The sequence below is a fragment of the Triticum urartu genome, unplaced genomic scaffold (genome assembly GCF_003073215.2).
Source record: "Triticum urartu cultivar G1812 unplaced genomic scaffold, Tu2.1 TuUngrouped_contig_3187, whole genome shotgun sequence".
Classification (NCBI taxonomy): domain Eukaryota; kingdom Viridiplantae; phylum Streptophyta; class Magnoliopsida; order Poales; family Poaceae; genus Triticum; species Triticum urartu.
The window spans coordinates 1-20,040 of record NW_024113709.1 but is presented as its reverse complement, the minus strand read 5'-3'; the positions used below and the strand labels follow the sequence as shown (position 1 = coordinate 20,040).

At 44.0% G+C, this 20,040-nt stretch overlaps 1 long non-coding RNA gene across 2 annotated transcripts; it reads left to right on the top strand.

Moving 5' to 3' along the window:
* Nucleotides 1–10,709: 10,709 nt before the first annotated feature.
* LOC125527192 lies at nt 10,710–12,840 on the top strand. Of its 2 annotated transcripts, XR_007291996.1 has the most exons (4): nt 10,710–10,775; nt 10,879–10,930; nt 12,056–12,135; nt 12,780–12,840. It is a non-coding gene; the product is annotated as an uncharacterized LOC125527192 (long non-coding RNA). The 2 variants fall into 2 exon arrangements; XR_007291995.1 differs by lacking the exons at nt 10,710–10,775; nt 10,879–10,930 and adding an exon at nt 11,064–11,155.
* The last annotated feature ends 7,200 nt before the right edge of the window (nt 12,841–20,040 follow it).

The following is a 20,040-nucleotide window of genomic DNA, read 5'->3' as shown; positions in this document are numbered from 1 at the left end:
CAATGATAAGAAGGAGATTGAGCGTCTAACTAAAGAACTAAACACTCTTAAGTTAGCTCATGAAACTACCTTGGAAGATCATCGAGAACTTTTAAAGACTCATGAGAAGCTACGCTTTGAAAAGCTCAACCTTGAGCAAGAGCATGAGTTCTTAAAGCAATCAATGATGATCTTCGCAAGAAAAGTTCTTCTTACATTGCCAAGCGTTTACTCTTGTCTACTTACATGCCACAAGTTAAATCTAGCAACAAGAACAAGAAAGATTCTTCTTCTAGTAGTAACAATAATCATGCTAAATCCAATGTTGTTGCTTCTAGTAGTTCTCTTGATTCCACTAATGATTCTCTTAGCCAAGTTACACTTGAGCAAGAAAATAGCTTATTGAAGGGAATTATAGAGAAAGGTGTTTACAAGAGTCCTTGCGGAAGTAAGCAATTTGAGGAAATTGTACGCAAGCAAGGAAGACACCGGAAGAATCAAGGTGTTGGTTTTGAACGAAAGTTCAATGCCAATGGAGTTGAGTGGGAAGAAGATCAATACCCCAAGACGAAGTTTGTTCCTCAACAAGAGAAGTATGATCCTACTTCTTTCCAAGGAACACAAGCTCAAGATGATCTTCCACCACAAGACCACAAGCTAAAAGGCAAGGACAAGCTTCAAGAGGAGATTGATGCATTTGAAGAAGCCCTAAGGCATTGGTCAAGTGGGTTCCCAAGACTACATCAAGTTCTACTTCATCAAGTACGACTACAACTCCAAGGATTCCCATCAAGATGGTGTGGATCCCGAAGAAGAAGAACTAGAGAGTTCTTGAGGGTGACTCCGCCAACATACTTCACTCATATCATTTTGGCAAGGACAAGTGCAAACAACTTCCATATCTTGCACTAGTTCAAGGAGTCACAAACCCTCTTGTTGGTAAGACAAGGGACAAGGTAACCTAATGCATTCATGGACATCATCTCATGTGAATATCACTCTATGTCTATGGATATCCTTGTTTGTTCCTTGTGGGACTAACCCGTGTAGGTATTGAAAGTGCAACTCACTCCAAAGGATTGCTCCGAATGATCTACATCAACTTTGAGCACCTACATCTTCAACACCTACATGAAGTCATCATCGACAAAACCCAAGGTTAGTTCATCCCTCCTAGGGGGGATATCACATCTAGGGGGAGCTTTACTCTAATCAATTGAGCTAAAGCAACTCTAACGATGTGAACACAACAATGCATTATGTAAAAGTGGTAACCCCACTTGTGCTTAAACGATGAGTATGACCTACGATCAAATGTTCTCATTTGACTCCTCAGTCAATATACTCATATATAGATGACCTAGTCATCGCCAAATTGCTTGATAGATGCTAGAGTGATTGTGCATGCTTTGCCACATATTTCATTTGCCATCTTATTGTGTGAGCATGTTGGTTGCATATTTTACTCATTCGAGGACATCCATTTGTTGCTTGATTGTTTGGCTTTTTCTCTTTTGCCAAATGGATGGACAAGAATGCCTAAGAACTCCTCTAGCTATCTATGCTTTTCTCGTCTCAAACTCTATTCATGCTACATCACAAAGTTTGATCAAGTCAGATTCGAACCACTCTGTGTGAGGAGCACTCGGAGTCCCGATTCGTCATAGACTTAAACTTCCAAAACCTCTTTGTGCATTTCGGTATGACCGAGTCATCCATTTCGGTCACACCGAGATCACTAAGTTGATCTAGGTTTTCAATCTCGGTGCAACCGATTTGATTTCGGTCACACCGAGTTGCAGATTTAACTGATTGCGATTCTACATCTTTTGGTGCAAACCGAGTTGTTTCCACTCGTCACACCGACAGGTCGGGATATATATAACCACGGTGAAATTTTTGGAATTTCTTCAAACTCCTCAGCGCGCGTGTGTCTTGCTCTGCCTCCTCGGGTCTCCGGATCGTCTCCTCGCTGCCAGCGAGCTCCCACCGATGGTTTCCATCGCCGTCAACGGAAATCTGCTCCGCCATTGGCGCCGTAGCAAACTCCCGCCGAACTAGGGTATGGGGTCAACCCTTGTGCTATTCTTTTACCTCTGATTCATAGCACATTGTTTTGCCATGATCCTTAGCACGTATGCAAACACTCTATCCATTGTAAACATCCTTTAGGTTAAATTTGATTTGAAAATTTAGGGTTAGGTCTCCGCCGAACTCATCTCGGACCGACCAAGTTATAGAAATCGGTCTCACCGATTTGGCTTAGGCCATATCACTTGCAATTTTCGATCTGACCAAAAACTACAAACCGGTGTGATCGAGTTTGATTCTCTGTGAAACCCTAGCAGTCTCGGTGCCACCGAACTATGACTCGGTCTGACCGAGTTCACTAGTTTAGGTTCCAAAAGCTGCTTCGGTATCACCGATTTTACAAATCGGTAGCTCCGAAATGCTTTCTGTGGAGAACTAAAACTAAGTTTTTAAGTCATCTGTTTTGCAAAAACTCTGCACTTTGCGATGCCCAACCACTCTATCTCATCTACATCTATTCACAGGGTCTGCTGTCAGTGAGTTTGCAGAGATGTCTGATCAAAGTGACAGTTAGAACAGGCCCGAGGAACATGTGTATCTGAGTGAGGGTTCAGATCCCTCGAGCACTTCTGATGATAGCAGCAAGAGCACTCCCAGCAACTTGTCAAAGGCAGCCACCAGATCTAGGAAGAAGAGAACATCAAAATCTAAGGATGAGGATTCTGTTGCCACTGAGGAGGAAGTAAGCTCCAAGAAGAAGGTGCTAAAAAAGGAGTATGGCGCAACTGCTACAGTTAAGCCAAGAATGAATAAGAAGGCTCCAGCAAAGAGAATTCCTATGTCTAAGGCCAGAGCCTCTACTCAAGAGACAATGGAGTTCACTCTTGAACCCAAAGAAGGTGGAGAAGGAAAGAAAAGGAAGGAGAGGGTCAAGAAGACCATTGCCAGAGTCATTGGCAAGCCGTCCATGATGAGAGATCCCTCCGAGGAAGAGGAAGAGGAAGAGGATGCTGCACCAGCACCCAAAGCTCAGAAGCTTATGGGAGATGCTATAAAGTCAGGGGCTGCTCCATCAAAGCCCAAGACAGCTCCCAAAGCTCCAGCTCAGAAGCCTAGTACGCCCAAGAGGAACACCAGAAGTATACCTGCTGAAGAAAAGAACAAGGCCCCAGTGCCTCAGGCTGAAGAAGAAGATGATGAGTCTCTTATTTTGAGAAAATTGAAGCCCAAGATTCCAGACCACAATGATGCTCATCCAGTCGTTGAGAACATGCACATCAAGAAAGATTCAGGACTGAGATTGTGGAGAGAGTCTGATCGTTATGTTGTGAGGAGGAGGACTGTAGTTGACTACTGGTTTCATACAAAGGAACATCAAGACTTTTATGAAACTATTCTGCTTGACAAGAAGCCCATCGTCCGTGACATGAGATGGGTTGATTGGGAATACATCCAGGAGAATGAAGATCACTTTCCAGGAGTTTATGACAGCTTCAAAGCATGTGGAGTAGATGAGTTTGTTGGATAGAAGCTCACAAAATGGAATGATGGGTTGATCATGCAGTTTTACTCCACTGCTCACTTTTACCCAGATGGGAAGATCATATGGATGTCAGAAGGTACTAGGTACCAATCCATAGTTGAAGAATGGGCAAAATTGATAAATGCCCCAGAAGAACATGAAGATGACTTGGATGTGTATGCCAAGAAGAAGGACCACAACACTATGGCTAACATGTACAAGGAGATCCCAGATAAAGCTTTGGAGACTCACAAGCTTGGATCTGTACATTTCTTGTTGTCTGGTCTGCCTACTATCAACTGGATCCTAAGGCACACTCTGCTACCCAAGTCAGGAGATCACAAGATGATTAGAGGGCACTCTATCAACCTGCTACAGATTTTTTATGTCCCTCAGAAGTTCAAGGTCATGAGTCTGATTGTAGAGACAATCAAGAGGACTGCTGCAGACCAGAAGAGAAGTTCTGGGTATGCTCAACACATTCAGGAGCACATCAACTCCAAGATGGGCACAAGAACTGAAAGTGCAACCATCCCTAGGTGGTTTTGGTAATTCCTAACAACATAATAGCTCATTGGGCTCATACTATTTCAAGATTAATATTTTAGGAAAGATCAATGTTGGCATGGCATGGATGAGAAAAGTGGACCCCTCAAAATGCTAAGGACAAAAGGATTGGCTCAAGCTCAAAGCTCAAGACTCTACATTTTCTATTTTAGTGATCCAAGATCACATTGAGTCTATAGGAAAAGCCAATACTATCAAGGAGGGATGAGGTGTTGCTTAATGAGGCTCTTGCTCAGAATGCTTAGTGATATGCTCCAAAGCCCTCAACTACTTTCTCACATCCACATATGACCTAAACCAAAAGTCAAACTCGGCCCCACCGATTCTTTCTATCCGGCGCCACCGAGTTCAGATGTCATAGCCACTGCCACAAACCCTAGGAAAATCGGTCTCACCGATAGGGATCTCGGTCTCACCGAGATGGGATTGTAATCTCTCTGTTTCCCTTCGTAACATTCCGGTCTCACCGAGATGAGCGATCGGTCCCATCGAGATTGCAATGTAAACTCTCTGTTTCCCTTTCGTAACATTTCGGTCTCACCGAAATGAGCGAATCGGTCTCACCGAGTTTACCTGACCAACTCTCTGGTTACCTTATTACCAAAATTGGTCTCACTGAGTTTGTGTAATCGGTCTCACCGAGATTACGTTATGCCCTAACCCTAACCATGTCGGTCCTACCGAGTTGCATGTCGGTCCCACCGAAAATCCAAATGGTCACTAGATTTGCTGAATCGGTCTGACCGAGTTTATCAATTCGGTCCCATCGAGATTGGCAAGTTGTGTGTAATGGTTAGTTCTTGTGTGGAGGCTATATATACCCCTCCACCTCCTCTTCGTTTGTGGAGAGAGCCATTAGAACGAACCTACACTTCCAACTTACCTTTTCTGAGAGAGAACCACCTACACTTGTGTTGAGGCCAAGATATTCCATTCCTACCATATGAATCTTGATCTCTAGCATTCCCCAAGTTGCTTTCCACTCAAATCTTCTTTCCACCAAATCCATATCCTGTGAGAGAGAGTTGAGTGTTGGGGAGACTATCATTTGAAGCACAAGAGCAAGGAGTTCATCATCAACACACCATTCGTTACTTCCTGGAGAGTTGTGTCTCCTAGATTGGCTAGGTGTCACTTGGGAGCCTCCGACAAGATTCTGGAGTTGAACCAAGGAGTTTGTAAGGGCAAGGAGATCGCCTACTTCGTGAAGATCTACCGCTAGTGAGGCAAGTCCTTCGTGGGCGACGGCCATGGTGGGATAGACAAGGTTGCCTCTTCATGGACCCTTTGTGGGTGGAGGCCTCCATGGACTCGCGCAGCCGTTACCCTTCGTGTGTTGAAGTCTCCATCAACGTGGATGTACGATAGCACCACCTATCGGAACCACGACAAAAACATCCGTGTCTCCTATTGCGTTTGAATCCTCCAAACCCTTCCCTTTACATTCTTGCAAGTTGCATGCTTTACTTTCCGCTGCTCATATACTCTTTGCTTGCTTGTTTGAATTGTGTTAAGATTGCTTGACTTGTCCAAAGTTGCAAAAATCTGCCAAGAACTAAAATTGGGAAAAGGATAAGTTTTATTTGGTCAAGTAGTCTAATCACCCCCCTCTAGACATACTTTCGACCCTACAAGTGGTATCAGAGCTTTGGTCTCCATTTGGTTTGATTTCCATAACTTTTGGTAGTCATAGACTTGGTTTCACAACCTAGGAGAGTATGGCATCTAGCGAGGGAAATTACCACCGTAGAGGTCCTTACTTTGATGGTACTAATTTTGCTAGTTGGAAGCATAAGATGAAAATGCATATTCTTGGACATAACCCCGCCGTATGGGCTATTGTGTGTATTGGCTTGCAAGGTGAATTCTTTGATGGGAGAGAACCGAACCGTGAAGCTACCGCGGAAGAGTTGAAGATGCTGCAATACAATGCTCAAGCTTGTGATATCCTCTTCAACGGATTGTGCCCCGAAGAATTCAACAAAATCTGCCGTCTTGAGAATGCAAAGGAAATTTGGGATACTTTGATTGATATGCACGAAGGTACCGACTCCATCAAGGAATCCAAGTTGGATGTGCTTCAAAGTCAGCTTGACAAGTTCAAAATGAAGATGGTGAAGGTGTCGCTGAAATGTACTCTAGGCTTGCTCTTATCACAAATGAGATCGCCGGCTTAGGAAGTGAAGAGATGACCCACAAATTCATCATCAAGAAGATCCTAAGAGCTTTGGACGGAAAATATGATATCGTATGCACATTGATCCAAATGACGCCCAATTACAAAGATCTCAAGCCCACGGAAGTCATTGGAAGAATTGTTGCTCATTAGATGTCACTCAAGGATAAGGAGGAGCTCCATAACAAGTCAAGTGGTGCTTACAAAGCCTCATGTGAAGCTCCCACATCATCAAGTGAGAAACAAACCTTCAATGAAGAATTGAGCCTAATGGTGAAGAACTTCAACAAGTTCTACAAGAGTAGAATCAAAGAGAGAAGTTCCAAGTCAAGGTCCTACAATGACAAAAGATCTTCTAGTCGAGAGCGAAATTGAAGAGAAGATTCTCCTTCCAACTGAATCGACGGAAATTTGTCTTTTTGACGAGAGGTGGATCAAAACTTTTTACACCCAACAATTTTGTAAATTGTGCATTAAATATGTCCTAGTATTTTATAAAAATGATTTGGTCCAATTTTGCAACAATTATTTTGGAGGTCCTTCACAAAAAAACCTCCTTTTGGGCACTCGAAAAAGGGAATGGTTTTTTCGTCCAAAGAAAATGAAAACTTCCTTAGGCAACATTATTTTCCATTCCAATATGCACCCTTGTGCACAATATGAGATCATTTGAACAAACTATGCCATGAATGTGGCCATAAGATTGATCATTTGGCTTGAAAGCCATTGATCTCCACACGTGATAGCTCGTTTCTGAGAACACTTTTTTAAAATAATTGTTGTATTACAAGTTTGTTATTTTTCCTGGGAACTTGGCCACATATGATGACGCAATGCGAAGGTTTCCCAATTTTTTTTAATTTTTTATGCCCGTTTCAAAATGCGGTCAAAACGGCGGGAATGACCGTTCCTAGCTAGTGGTTGAATCTTGGAATTTTTTTTGGTGTTTCTCTGATTAAATAGACACTTATGTATCTAGAAATGATTTTTGGAAAAAATAAATAGCAAACTATGAGGCAGCTGTAGTTCAAATTTGACCCGCTTCCAACTGAATCGGCGGAAATTTGTCTTTTTCACGAGAGGTGGATCAAAACTTTTTACACCCCAACCATTTTGTCAATTATGCATTAAATATGTCCTAGTATTTAAAAAAATGATTTGGTACAATTTTGCAACGATTATTTGGGAGGTCCTTCACAAAAAAACCTCCTTTTGGGCACTCGAAAAATGGAAAATGGTTTTTTCGTCCAAAGAAAATGAAAACTTCCTTAGGCAACATTATTTGCCATTCCAATATGCACCCTTGTGCACAATATGAGATCATTTGAACAAACTATGCCATGAATATGGCCATAAGATTGATCATTTGGCTTGAAAGCCCTTGATCTCCACACGTGATAGCTCGTTTCTGAGAACACTTTTTTAAAATAATTGTCGTATTACAAGTTTGTTATTTTTCCTGGTAACTTGGTCACATATGATGACGCAATGCGAAGGTTTTCCAATTTTTTGATTTTTTTTGAATTTTTTATGCCCGTTTCAAAATGCGGTCAAAACGGCGGGAATGACCGTTCCTAGCTAGTGGTTGAATCTTGGAATTCTTTTGGTGTTTCTCTGATTAAATAGACACTTATGTACCTAGAAATGATTTTTGGAAAAAATAAATAGCAAACTATGAGGCAGCTGCAGTTATAATTTGACCCGCTTCCAGCTGAATCGGCGGAAATTTGTCTTTTTCACGAGAGGTGGATCAAAACTCTTTACACCCCAACCATTTTGTAAATTGTGCATTAAATATGTCCTAGTATTTTAGAAAAATTATTTGGTCCAATTTTGCAACAATTATTTGGGAGGTCCTTCACAAAAAAACCTCCTTTAGGCACTCAAAAAATGGAAAATTGTTTTTTCGTCCAAAGAAAATGAAAACTTCCTTAGGCAACATTGTTTGCCATTCCAATATGCACCCTTGTGCACAATATTAGATCATTTGAACAAACTATGTCATGAATGTGGCCATAAGATTGATCATTTGGCTTGAAAGCCATTGATCTCCACACGTGATAGCTCGTTTCTGAGAACACTTTTTTAAAATAATTGCCGTATTACAACTTAATTATTTTTCCTGGTAATTTGGTCACATATGATGACGCAATGCGAAGGTTTTCCAATTTTTTGATTTTTTTTGAATTTTTTATGCCCGTTTCAAAATGCGGTCAAAACGACGGGCTTGACCGTTCCTAGCTAGTGGTTGAATCTTGGAATTTTTTTGGTGTTTCTCTGATTAAATAGACACTTATGTACCTAGAAATGATTTTTGGAAAAAATAAATAGCAAACTATGAGGCAGCTGCAGTTCAAATTTGACCCGCTTCCAGCTGAATCGGCGGAAATTTGTCTTTTTAACGAGAGGTGGATCAAAACTTTTTACACCCCAACCATTTTGTAAATTGTGCATTAAATATGTCCTAGTATTTTAGAAAATTGATTTGGTCCAATTTTGCAACAATTATTTGGGAGGTCCTTCACAAAAAACCCTCCTTTTGGGCACTCAAAAAATGGAAAATTGTTTTTTCGTCCAAAGAAAATGAAAACTTCCTTAGGCAACATTGTTTTCCATTCCAATATGCACCCTTGTGCACAATATGAGATCATTTGAACAAACTATGCATGAATGTGGCCATAAGTGATCATTTGGCTTGAAAGCCATGAATCTTCACACTGATAGCTCGTTTCGAGGAACTTTTTTAAATAATTGCATTATTACAAGTTTATTTTTCCTTGAACTTGGTCACATATGATGACGCAATGCGAAGGTTTCCAATTTTTTGATTTTTTTTGAATTTTATGCCCGTTTCAAAATGCGGTCAAAACGGCGGGCTTGACCGTTCCTAGCTAGTGGTTGAATCTTGAATTTTTTTTGGTGTTTCTATGATTAAATAGATACTTATTGTACCTAGAAATGATTTTTGGAAAAAATAAAGAGCAAACTATGAGGTGCTACAGTTCAAATTTGACCCGTTCCAGCTGAATCGGCGGAAATTTGTCTTTTTCACGAGAGGTGGATCAAAAACTTTTTACACCCAACCATTTGGTCATTGTGCATTAAATATGTCCTAGTATTTTAGAAAATTGATGGTACAATTTTGCAACAAATATATGGTAGGTCCTTCACAAAAAAACTCATTTTGGGCACTCAAAAAAATGGAAAATGAATTTTTCGTCCAAAGAAAATGAAAACTTCCTTAGGCAACATTTGGTCAACTGAACATTAAATGACCTAAGATTTTATAAAATTGATGTGGCCCAAATTTGCAACAAATATTTGCTAGGTTCTTCATAAAAAAATCATTTTGGGCACTCGAAAAATAATTCTCTTACAGAAAACTTATTTTTGAGAACACTTTTTTTTTTATGATATTTGCATTATTCAAAGTTTGTTCTTACTGAAAAGTAGGTTACACTTGGTGACACAATGCAAATTTTTTGATTTCTATTTGTTTTTATAAATTTTCTAGGCCGTCAAATAGCAGACATGTTTTAACATCTTATTTTCAATTGATTATAACCAATTTAAATGGTCTTAAAATCATCAAAGGGGTACTGTGTTTTGATTGGTCCAAAACCATCTCACGCGGATCATGGATTAGCACCGTCGAATGCGCCTGGATCCAACGGCAGCCCCCACACCCCCCTCGTCGCTCTCCCCCTCCCTCTCATCCTCATCCACCCACGAAAACCTTAGCTCACTTATCCCCATCGCCGCTGCCGCTCCCGCCCCCCCCCCCCCCCCCCCCCCCCCCCCCCCGCCGCCTGTCTCCTCCCTTGTCCTCGTCTCGTCGCCGCCGCCGCCACCTCCTCCCTGTCCCCGGCCTCCTTTCCTCCCCGTCCCTGGCCACCCCCACCCACCATCGCCGACCTTGTCTCCGCCACGGACCCTCTCCCCTAGCCTTCACCCCAGATCCACCAGTCCAGGCACGGCCATGGCGTCGCAGTCGGCTTTCTTGCCGGCGCGCGCGTGCGTGCTTCACGTCGGCCATGGGCCTCCGGCAATCAGGACGGCGATGACGTCAACGGGATCATCGGGTCTCCGGCGGCTCGTTCCCCTCGCGCAACTGCTCCCCTCCTCCCCGCCCTCCCTGCGCTCCAGATCCGGCCCCGACGAAGCCATGGTGAGTCCCGTCGCGGCGTCTGGCCACCCGGCGACGGCGGGGATCCGCTGCTGCAGCGCCTCCATGCGGGACCTGCGAGGCCGCGCCGTGGCTGCGGGACGCCTCCAGGAACTCGGCCCGTGACCTGCTCTCCTGGACCAAGCAGGGCAGCGGCCTCCGTGCCATCCTCATCATCTCAGTGAGCCCCCTACTTTCCTTTTCCGCGCCATCCTCCCCCTGCTTTCCTTTTCCGCGCCATCCTCCTAAAAACCTGAAGATGCTCTTCAGGTAGTCGAAGGCTTTCCTTGTCCTTCGTGATTGATGATGATGCTAATGTGTGCTCTGCTCACAGTGTAAGTCCATCCATTATTCGATTGTTTGTCAGCTTCAGTCAACTACTCGACTGTTTGGTTTTCTCTCACTCACAGAATTGATGTGTTGCCTGATTGATTGTAGGCTCGCTCGACTTGCTTGTGTGTTCTCCACAGCCATTCTTTTGTAGAGCCTGGTAAGCTAGCTTCGGTAACTCTTGTTTCAGTTAATTACCCGCTGTCTGCGCTTCAGTAACTCTGAGATGAGACAGTCTGCTTTCACCTTCTATTCATTTCTACACTTGGTTCATGCCGTTACTCTATCTATGCATTGTGGGAGCACTTGTGCTCAAGAGGCACTGGGTAGTGGCTGGCGTACCAAGCTGGGAGGATGAGAGAACCAAAGGAGGGGGAGGAAGTGGGTATGCACATGTGTTTGATACAAGAGTTTTGCTGATTGAGTTCTGAGTATTACGCAATCCTTCTTTTCGTATGATAATTCTGGAAGTATCACAAAGACTTCTACGCTTTTGTCATGGTATTTTGCCATTGATGTTTCCTTGATGTGCATTAATATGCATAAAAGGGCGTATGCTAGTTCATTATTTGTCTGCTGATGCATTAGTTGTGCAGCTGCTTGTGTCCAATGTCAGTGGCAATTCGAGCACTGTAATTCACTAAAAAAATGTGGTGTGACTGTGCTGCTCTAAAATGTTTTCCATGTTTGCTTTTTTCCATTGGATACCATGTTGGTCTGCTAGTCTTAAACAAACAGAAATTGAGTTGCATGTCCAACACAACCACAGAAAGAAACACGAGTTCAAGATCGGCGACCAGTTTTTTCGGAGGCATATATAGTAATGCATTATAAATAAGTTTGTATGTCGTTGGTCTAATTAGTTTGTATGCTGCATCATATATAGTTTTGTATGCTATATATAGTACTGCTAATTAGTTTGTATGTTGTTGACTTAGCTTGACCCAGAACATATCATATCATACTGCATTATAGTACTGCAAGATCGGTGAGAGAGAGGCATAGTCTAATTGCGAATCCATGTGTGTGCATTTCTGTCTTATTGGAATATGTTGAGTACATATTGGAATATGCTAAATGCTATTGCCTGATATAGTATAAGTATGAGCTACAGCTTTATGCATATTTGTTTTGTTATTTTTATAAATGATGATAGTTTGTGCAAGATGTTCACATGTTATTTTATTTTTTGACTAAATTCTCTTATGCCCTTGACTTAGCTTGACCCAGAACAGCAGCATCCTTGATGCGCGTACTGACCTTAACCTTGTTCTTTCTCTCACAGACTCGAAGGAGACCATACGCAAGGCACCTCCTCTTCGGTTGTGAGAGTGTCCAGGGGTCGTGGGTGCGGCTAATGCCTATGTATGTGGCCGCACTTGACACTACGCTCTCTTTAAGGGCACATATCATTTTTTAACTCTGCTATCTTTTCCCAAGTCTTTATTATCTTGCCTAGCCTTGTACTGATATGTATTGTTTGATGCTAATTACCCAAGTTAGTGCATGATGTTAAGGATAACCAGAGAACACTTGCCTAAGTTTATAAGATATGGCATGTGATAGCCCTAGCCTGCTAGCCTCGCAGTCGTAGCTTCACAAGCAACCCAGCATCCTCTCATCTTTCCTCAACCTATACATCTTTTATTCTTCAGATTTTCTTCCATTAAGCTACCGGTCTGATGGATGGTGCTTGCTGGCTTGCTGCTCTTTGAATGCTTGTGCTGCTGTACTGTGCTTCTCTAGTTGTTTGAATGCTTTTGCTGCTAGCCTGCTGGGCTGCTACTAGCTTGAATAAGTGTGCACTTGTGCTGCTGATTTAATGCTTATGCTCACGCTGCTATTGATTAATTGAACAGAACCAACTCCAACAAGTGATAAGTACATGTTAATTATTATTAGCTTCAAAATTTGATCGATGCCTTCTTGCAATAACAATAAGCATGAGAATTTTTTGGTAGTTTATATGCCACTTTTCTACTCTGATATTTTCTTGTGTGCTATACCAGAATTTATAATTTCCTGAGCAATGCACATGGACGATATCTGGAGCGGTCAAGAGGATGAGCTTTTTTGGAAAAAGTTTGAAGAGTGTATCTACGCTGCCCTTTTGTTTTGGTGCTCAGTTTCTTTTCTAATAACTGCTTGATGATGCTATTGGAGGTGGTATTAGTGTTGTTTGAACTGATAGCCTTTGCTATGAGCTGTTGATTGAACCTGCAATGCAGGATGTGTACCTGCAGCGTGCATGTCCTTGTGGTGTACTTATGAGATTATGGCTGTTTGGAGATGTACTGATATTGTGCCATGTATTTTATTATCTATATGATTACACATCAGTTTTACTATCAAAATATGAACTGTAGCAGTCACTATATTGGGTCGCTCTTCGGGTCACTTCTGGATGGTCTTGGTTAGAGTCTTGTTTAGAGTCTGGGTTGGCAAACATGAATAGTTTTACTTTCTGTCTTCTATGAAAAGCACCTATCGTATGTCTCAGAGACAAACTTGTAAATCATGCTTTCGATAACATCATGCTCTGACACCTTGCTCTTTCCGAGATTTTCCTGAGATGTGTACGTATGTGTCCTGCATAATAAGTGCTTGTTCATGTTTGGTTTTCTCTAAACTTTGTTTGTATGATTAAGGGCAAATTTACTTGGTTCTTTTCTCTAAACTGTGCTTGGAACATTCGTTTTTATGATCTAAAATTGCCTTCCTGTGATGATGCGGGTGCCCAGTTTGTGCTTGCTACCAAAGGAGCTCCATGTTGAAGAAGATTTAAGACACTTGTAGAGCTACAGGGTTAACACCAGGGCACTGTATCACGTGTAGAGCTTGTATATGTTAGAGCTTATTATGTGTAGAGCTTGTAAAGTATATGTTATTTGTACAATAGGAGCTCTGTACTGAATCTGGCTGATAATATTTGGAGTATTATGTGTGTGTTTTGTTTGTGCCAATTTAAATACTGGTTATTTATTTACTGTTAAATTGAAATATGAAGAATATGAACTTGCTAGCTGGGACCCACGTACCTGAACCTGACATCCGGGACCCATTTGACTAGTGGACCTTTTTTATACTACAAAAAAACTAAAACTTTCTAGCGGAAAATGCCACGACCCAAAAAATGAGAAGGCTTAATTGTTGGGCTTGGCCCATCTACCTAGCCAAAATTAATATGAGAAAAAAACACAAATAGGACGAATTGTTGGGCTAGGCCCATGTAGAAAATCGAATTGGACCGGGCTGAATCTTGTGCCACGTCAGATTGCCACGCTGGATGCCTACGTGGCCTGGGGAGGTTGCTAGTGACCAAAACGCCACAGTAGACGTATTTTGGTCATAAACGTCTCCGACCATTCCAGAAGAAAGGTCGCTATAGTCAGTTTATGACCGCCAGCTTTTGACCTTCTATTTTTGGTCACAAAAAGGTCGCAAATGAAAAACCATGACCTTTCAGTGACCAATAGTGGTGGTCACAAGTTGACATATTTCTTGTAGTGAACAACATCAATGGGATTCTCAAAAGAGCTTGTCAATATCTTCATCTTCTTCGGTGCTGAAGACTGTGATGAAGCAGCTGCTTTCCTCTTCTTTACTGCTGCTCGCTCTGCAACCTTAGTTTTCTTCGCTTCTGATGCAGAAGGAAGAACTGGACTTGGTGTTGGTGCAGGAGGAGCAGAGGAAATTGGTTCATTTTCCTCAGGCACAACTGATGCAATTGGCCTGGTTTGTTCAGTTTTTTCAGGCTCAGCAGTTGATGGCTCAGCTGGCCTGGCTTGTTCTTCAGGTGCAACACTAGTGGTTGCCCTGGCAATTTCATCAGCGGCTAGAATAGATGCATCATCCATGGTACTCTCATTTTCATCAGCAGCCTGATTTTCATCAGCGGTGATGTCATGTTCTTCAGTCGGCTGAGCATATGCTTCAGCCCGAGGAGATTCATGTTGCATTGGGGCTGCAACATTGGTGGTGAATCCTTTAGCCAACTTGATGAATCTGACCTTGGCTCCTAGCCAATCAGTACGGTACGCGTCAAATTCATCACTGAGGTTTTTGATTTCAGATTGAACAGCCACAAGTTCATCAGTTGTTATTTTGACAACATTCTTCTTCAGAAAGCGCTCCTTTTTATACTGAGCTTTCTTCAGCTGCCTGGCCTTCTCAAACTTCCATTTTTCTTTGCCAATGAAGGCGGTCAGCATGTGACTTTGGCCAGGAGTTAGCTTGAAGTCGGGCATATGAGTGTTGGGGTTCTTGTGCCAGAGATCAATGTACTCAAGGATCAACTTTGGATCTAGTGGGAGAGGAACTTCACTTTGGCTCTAGCGGCCCTTTACTGTCTATCTCTGATGATTTCGGCAAGTTCCTCATCATCAGCTTCATCTTCATCGGACGGTACTTGAAAGGCAACCTGCTTCTCGTGAGGACTTGGTCTAGAGCCTCGTCCAGCAGTGGCCTTGGTCTTCAGCAAGGTAGGGCCTGTTGAAGAATTCGGAGGAGCTGAAGAACTTACAGAGGCTCCTGAGGCTGCCAGTTGTCCTTTGGAATGAGGTGAGATGCACAAGTGCTGAGGACTTTGGAGGAGGAGCTGAGGACTTTGGAGGAGCAGGAACAGCTTGAGGAATTTGCCGTGAGGGCTTTGCAGAGCTGGGCCGTGAGGGCATTTCTGAGGTGCTTGGCTGTAAGGGCATTGAAGCAGAAGCACTGGGCTTGTGTGCAAGCTTCTTGGGCATAGCCTTCTTAGGCTTGCTAGCAGAGGCCTCAGCAGTGGCAGCAGCAGAATCTTCATTGAATTTCTTCGCTGCCTCTTTTGCCATTTTGGCCAGCTTAGCTTGACGCTTGTCCCACTCCTTGGGGAAATCCTCACCTCTTCTAATGCTAGAGGGATCAGCTTCTTGGCCTGGTGCCAATGGAGGTCTTGGGCATGGAGGGTGTACAACGAATTTCTTCATGTACTTGGGAGTGACAAGCGATATTCCCTCCATTCTATGGCCCATCTCCTCTCTATCCTCTAAATGCACACTTTACGCTCATTCTTTGTCTCATGAGGAGGAGTGCAATACCCTGCATAGATGTCTTCAGGTATCTCAAAAGCATTGTTGACTTCCAACTTCTTCCCTCCCTTCTGAGGTTTCTTGCCATCAGCCATTTTCTTCAGCTGAGGATTCTGAACAATTGAGTTCTCTGATGAGGTATGTAACTTTTTTTTGAGGAACTGGTGCAAGCTCCTAAAGGTGCTAACAAAGTGTGCAAGCTCCAGCGATCCATTTATAGACTGGTGCAAGCATCTCAGAGTTTGAATATATGCTTTATAGTGTGATCAAAGCAGTTTTATACAGACTTTTGGAGAAGCATGTATTTACAAGAAAGTGAGTGGGATCTCTGTAGCATTTCTGATATTATATGTGGATGACATATTGTTGATCGGAAATGATATAGAATTTCTGGATAGCATAAAAGGATACTTGAATAAGAATATTTCAATGAAAGACCTCAGTGAAGCTGCTTATATATTGGGCATCAAGATCTATAGAGATAGATCAAGATGCTTAATTAGACTTTCACAAAGCACATACCTTGATAAAGTTTTGAAGAAGTTCAAAATGGATCAGTCAAAGAAAGGGTTCTTGCCTGTGTTACAATGTGTGAAGTTGAGTCAGACTCAATGCCTGACCACTGCAGAAGATAGAGAGAAAATGAAAGTCATTCCCTATGCCTCAGCCATAGGTTCTATCATGTATGCAATGTTGTGCACCAGACCTGATGTGTGCCTTACTATTAGTTTAGCAGGGAGGTATCAAAGTAATTCAGGAGTGGATCACTGAACAACGGTCAAGAACATCCTGAAATACCTGAAAAGGACTAAGGATATGTTTCTCGTTTATGGAGGTGACTGCCGGGGTCAAAACCGGCGGATCTCGGGTAGGGGGTCCCGAACTGTGCGTCTAAGGTCAATGGTAACAGGAGACAAGGGACACAATGTTTACCCAGGTTTAGGCCCTCTCTATGGAGGTAATACCCTACTTCCTGCTTGATTGATCTTGATGAATATGAGTATTACAAGAGTTGATCTACCACGAGATCATAATGGCTAAACCCTAAAAGTCTAGCCTGTATGACTATGGTAATGAATATGTCCCTCCAGACTAAGTCCTCCGGTTTATATAGACACCGAGAGGATCTAGGGTTACAAAGGGTCAGTTACAAAGAAGGGAATCTACATATTTGGTCGCCGAGCTTGCCTTCCACGCCAAGGAGAGTCCCATCCGGACACGGGTGCAGTCTTCGCATCTTCACAGCCCATCAGTCCGGCCCGTAGCTAACAGGCCGGACGCCCGAGGACCCCTTAGTCCAGGACTCCCTCAGTAGCCCCTGAACCTAGCTTCAATGACAAGGTATCCAGCGCGTAGGTCTGCTTTCGGCATTGCAAGGCGGGTTCCTCCTTCCGAACTCCAAGATAGTCTTCAGACATATTGAACGTGTCCGAACCTATAACATAAGTTTTGTATACTTCTGCAGAGGGCACAATAATTTATAAACCTAATCCACTGACAACTATTTATAGCATGATGCTACGTCGCCGTCAGGACATTACTTTAAATCCGTTATTGGCCTGCAGCCCCGGGTTTCGAGGCGCGACTTTCTTGACATGTCTTATCCAAGCCGAGATCGTGTCCCCTTTATTAAGGGATTCTTATTAACACAGACGTGGGTAACCCAACCGTCTCTGTGGTACAACTTCTGGGAAACATGCAAGTTTCAAGGCCCGGGAGTTGACGTTTAGATACTCACGACCTTTATAAAGAGGTACAGATCCGCCTCCCCCTCTTCCAAGTTTGCTTCTTCCTCAGCCCTTGCTATCTCGAGTTCTAAAACCCAAGTTTCGACCACCTCAAACCTTATTCATGTCCGGATCCAGCCTTCCCGGTCGGTGGGTGGCTTCTTCTGTTACAGAGGAGGATATTGCGAAGCTTAGGGTGGCGAGATATCTGACCGCAGAAATCCTCCATCGGCTCCCTGCCGAAGGGCAGGTTATCCCTACCCCCAGATCCGATGAGAGGGTCGTGTTCATCTCCCACTTCCTCCAGGTTTAGGCTTTGCCCTTAATCCCTTTGTTCGAGGGCTCATGTTCTACTACGGGCTGGATTTTCATGATCTGGCCCCGAACTCTGTTTTTCTTATCTCGGCGTTTATCGTCACATGTGAGGCTTTCCTTCGAATCCCTCCACACTTCGGCTTGTGGCTCAAGACCTTCAATGTGAAGCCGCAGATGATAGGGGGGAAGCAGGCGGAGTGTGGTGGCGCCATCGTGAGCAAGCTTAATAGCGCTCTTTGGCTTAAAGGATCTTTCACCGAGTCCTCTGACCTATGGCAGCGGGAATGGTTCTATATCACCGAACCCCGCGGCTCCAAGTGGGCGGCTGCGCCTGCGTTTCGATCCAGCCCTCCGATTCAGCTTGTGTCATGGATCAATAAGGGGTTGGACTGGGGGTCAATTGATGAGGTACATACTCTGCAGAGCCGCATCCGGAGCCTCCTCGAGACGGACATTGATCTTATCAACGTTATTCAAGTAATGCTGGCTCGTCGGACCTTGCCGTGCCAAAGGCGGCCTCTCCGCCTGTGGGAGTTTAATCCCGAAGGGCCGCAGACACTTCAACACTTCTTCGGCACTACGCACAAAGGGATGTGGAAATTATTTTTCAGGAAACAAAAATAGTGGCCAGATACTACCGAAGACATTGGCCTGGACTGTAACCATCCGGACACCACGGTAAGTATCCGCCCGCCGAACACCTCCTAATGAGGTATCCTGTGGTAAGTCACTAAGCAAACCATCTTTTTCCAGGGCTGGATAAAGAAAGCGGAACGGATTAGGTGTCCGGCCCCTCTTCCTGAAGACTCAGCGGACCCCGTGTTAACAAGGATGCTGGCACCGGCACCGTACCAGGCGCCAGCAGAGGAGGGCAAGGTGGAGAGTGGGAAGACCCGGGATGACCTTCGTTACAGAGGTACGGCGTCCGGAGAAATCGACAGTTCTTCACCCGAAGATAAAGGCGAAGGAGAAGCAAGTATCCCTTCTCCATTCAGGAAGAAAAGGGCCGCCTCCGAAGGTTGGGAGGGGCGGTCTCCCAAGAGGGGCAAGATGCCATCATCGGGCGGCTCGGGATTGGAAGGCGACGCCGTTGAATAGCTCCACCGTGAGGACAAGCCTTCGACCAAATCATAAGTGAATCCGGGGTGCTTTGATCGCATCCCGTTCCTTTCCTGTTACCAAAGAGACATGTAATGTGCATGTGTATTTTTACAGTTTCGGCACAGAGTTTTCTTGGGCAATCCTCTTCTTCGGGAGATCTTCTCCCAGAGATGACGGAAAGCGAGACGCCTCCCCGACCTCCTCGCCCAATAAGGCGGACGACTCCAAAGTGTCATCTCGGAGGGTTTTCTTGATCAACAAGCGGCGTGGGGGATGAAAGAGGCAGTACCCAAAGGTGAACCTCCGATTGTCCGGGATTCGGGGGCCAACAATGAAGGCCCCGGACTATCCGGTTTCCAGCCAACGATGATTCTGGAGACGGGTGAATGGGTTCCTTCAAAGTATGGTCGTGCTCCTACAGCGGGTTTCGGAGACCCGGTGGCGCCGGATATGTTGAGGGATATGCTGCGAAAAACATCTGTCTCGGAGGAACATCGTACCTTGATGGGTTGGTGGTTGAGAAGATTCTGTACGCGAAGAGCGGATTGAATGAAGCCTTCATGAGCCTGCTAAGAGGCTTCGAGATTTGTGATGTAAATAATTTTTAACTATGTATTATTTGCAAAAATGCACCTATGTATATGTAGTAGCCCTTGAGACTCGGGTTGGCTTCCCATGGGAGGCGAACGGAGGATCAAGAATAAACACTCAAGGACTAATGTGGTTAATTGGAACACAGGTTGTTTCCCCCCTGACTACTACCCGGACTATCGATATTGCCGAGCTGTAGCGGAAGCTTTGATGTGGCAGGGGATGACATTGCGTTAATCAATATGCGTCTTGACGAGTCGCAAAGTATGTATTCAGAGCAGTCCTTACACATATGTGTTTGTAATATAAGCGTGACGCTGAAAGTTGCATACTTGGATATGCATGGCTGCAGATGGTGCCGCCGCCGTTGAGATTCTTCGGGCGGAGCAGGCCTGGGCCAAGGAACGGGCCCGGATTAGTAATGCGGTTGCCGAAAAGGCATCGGCTGAATTAAAGGCCGAACAAGCTGCTCG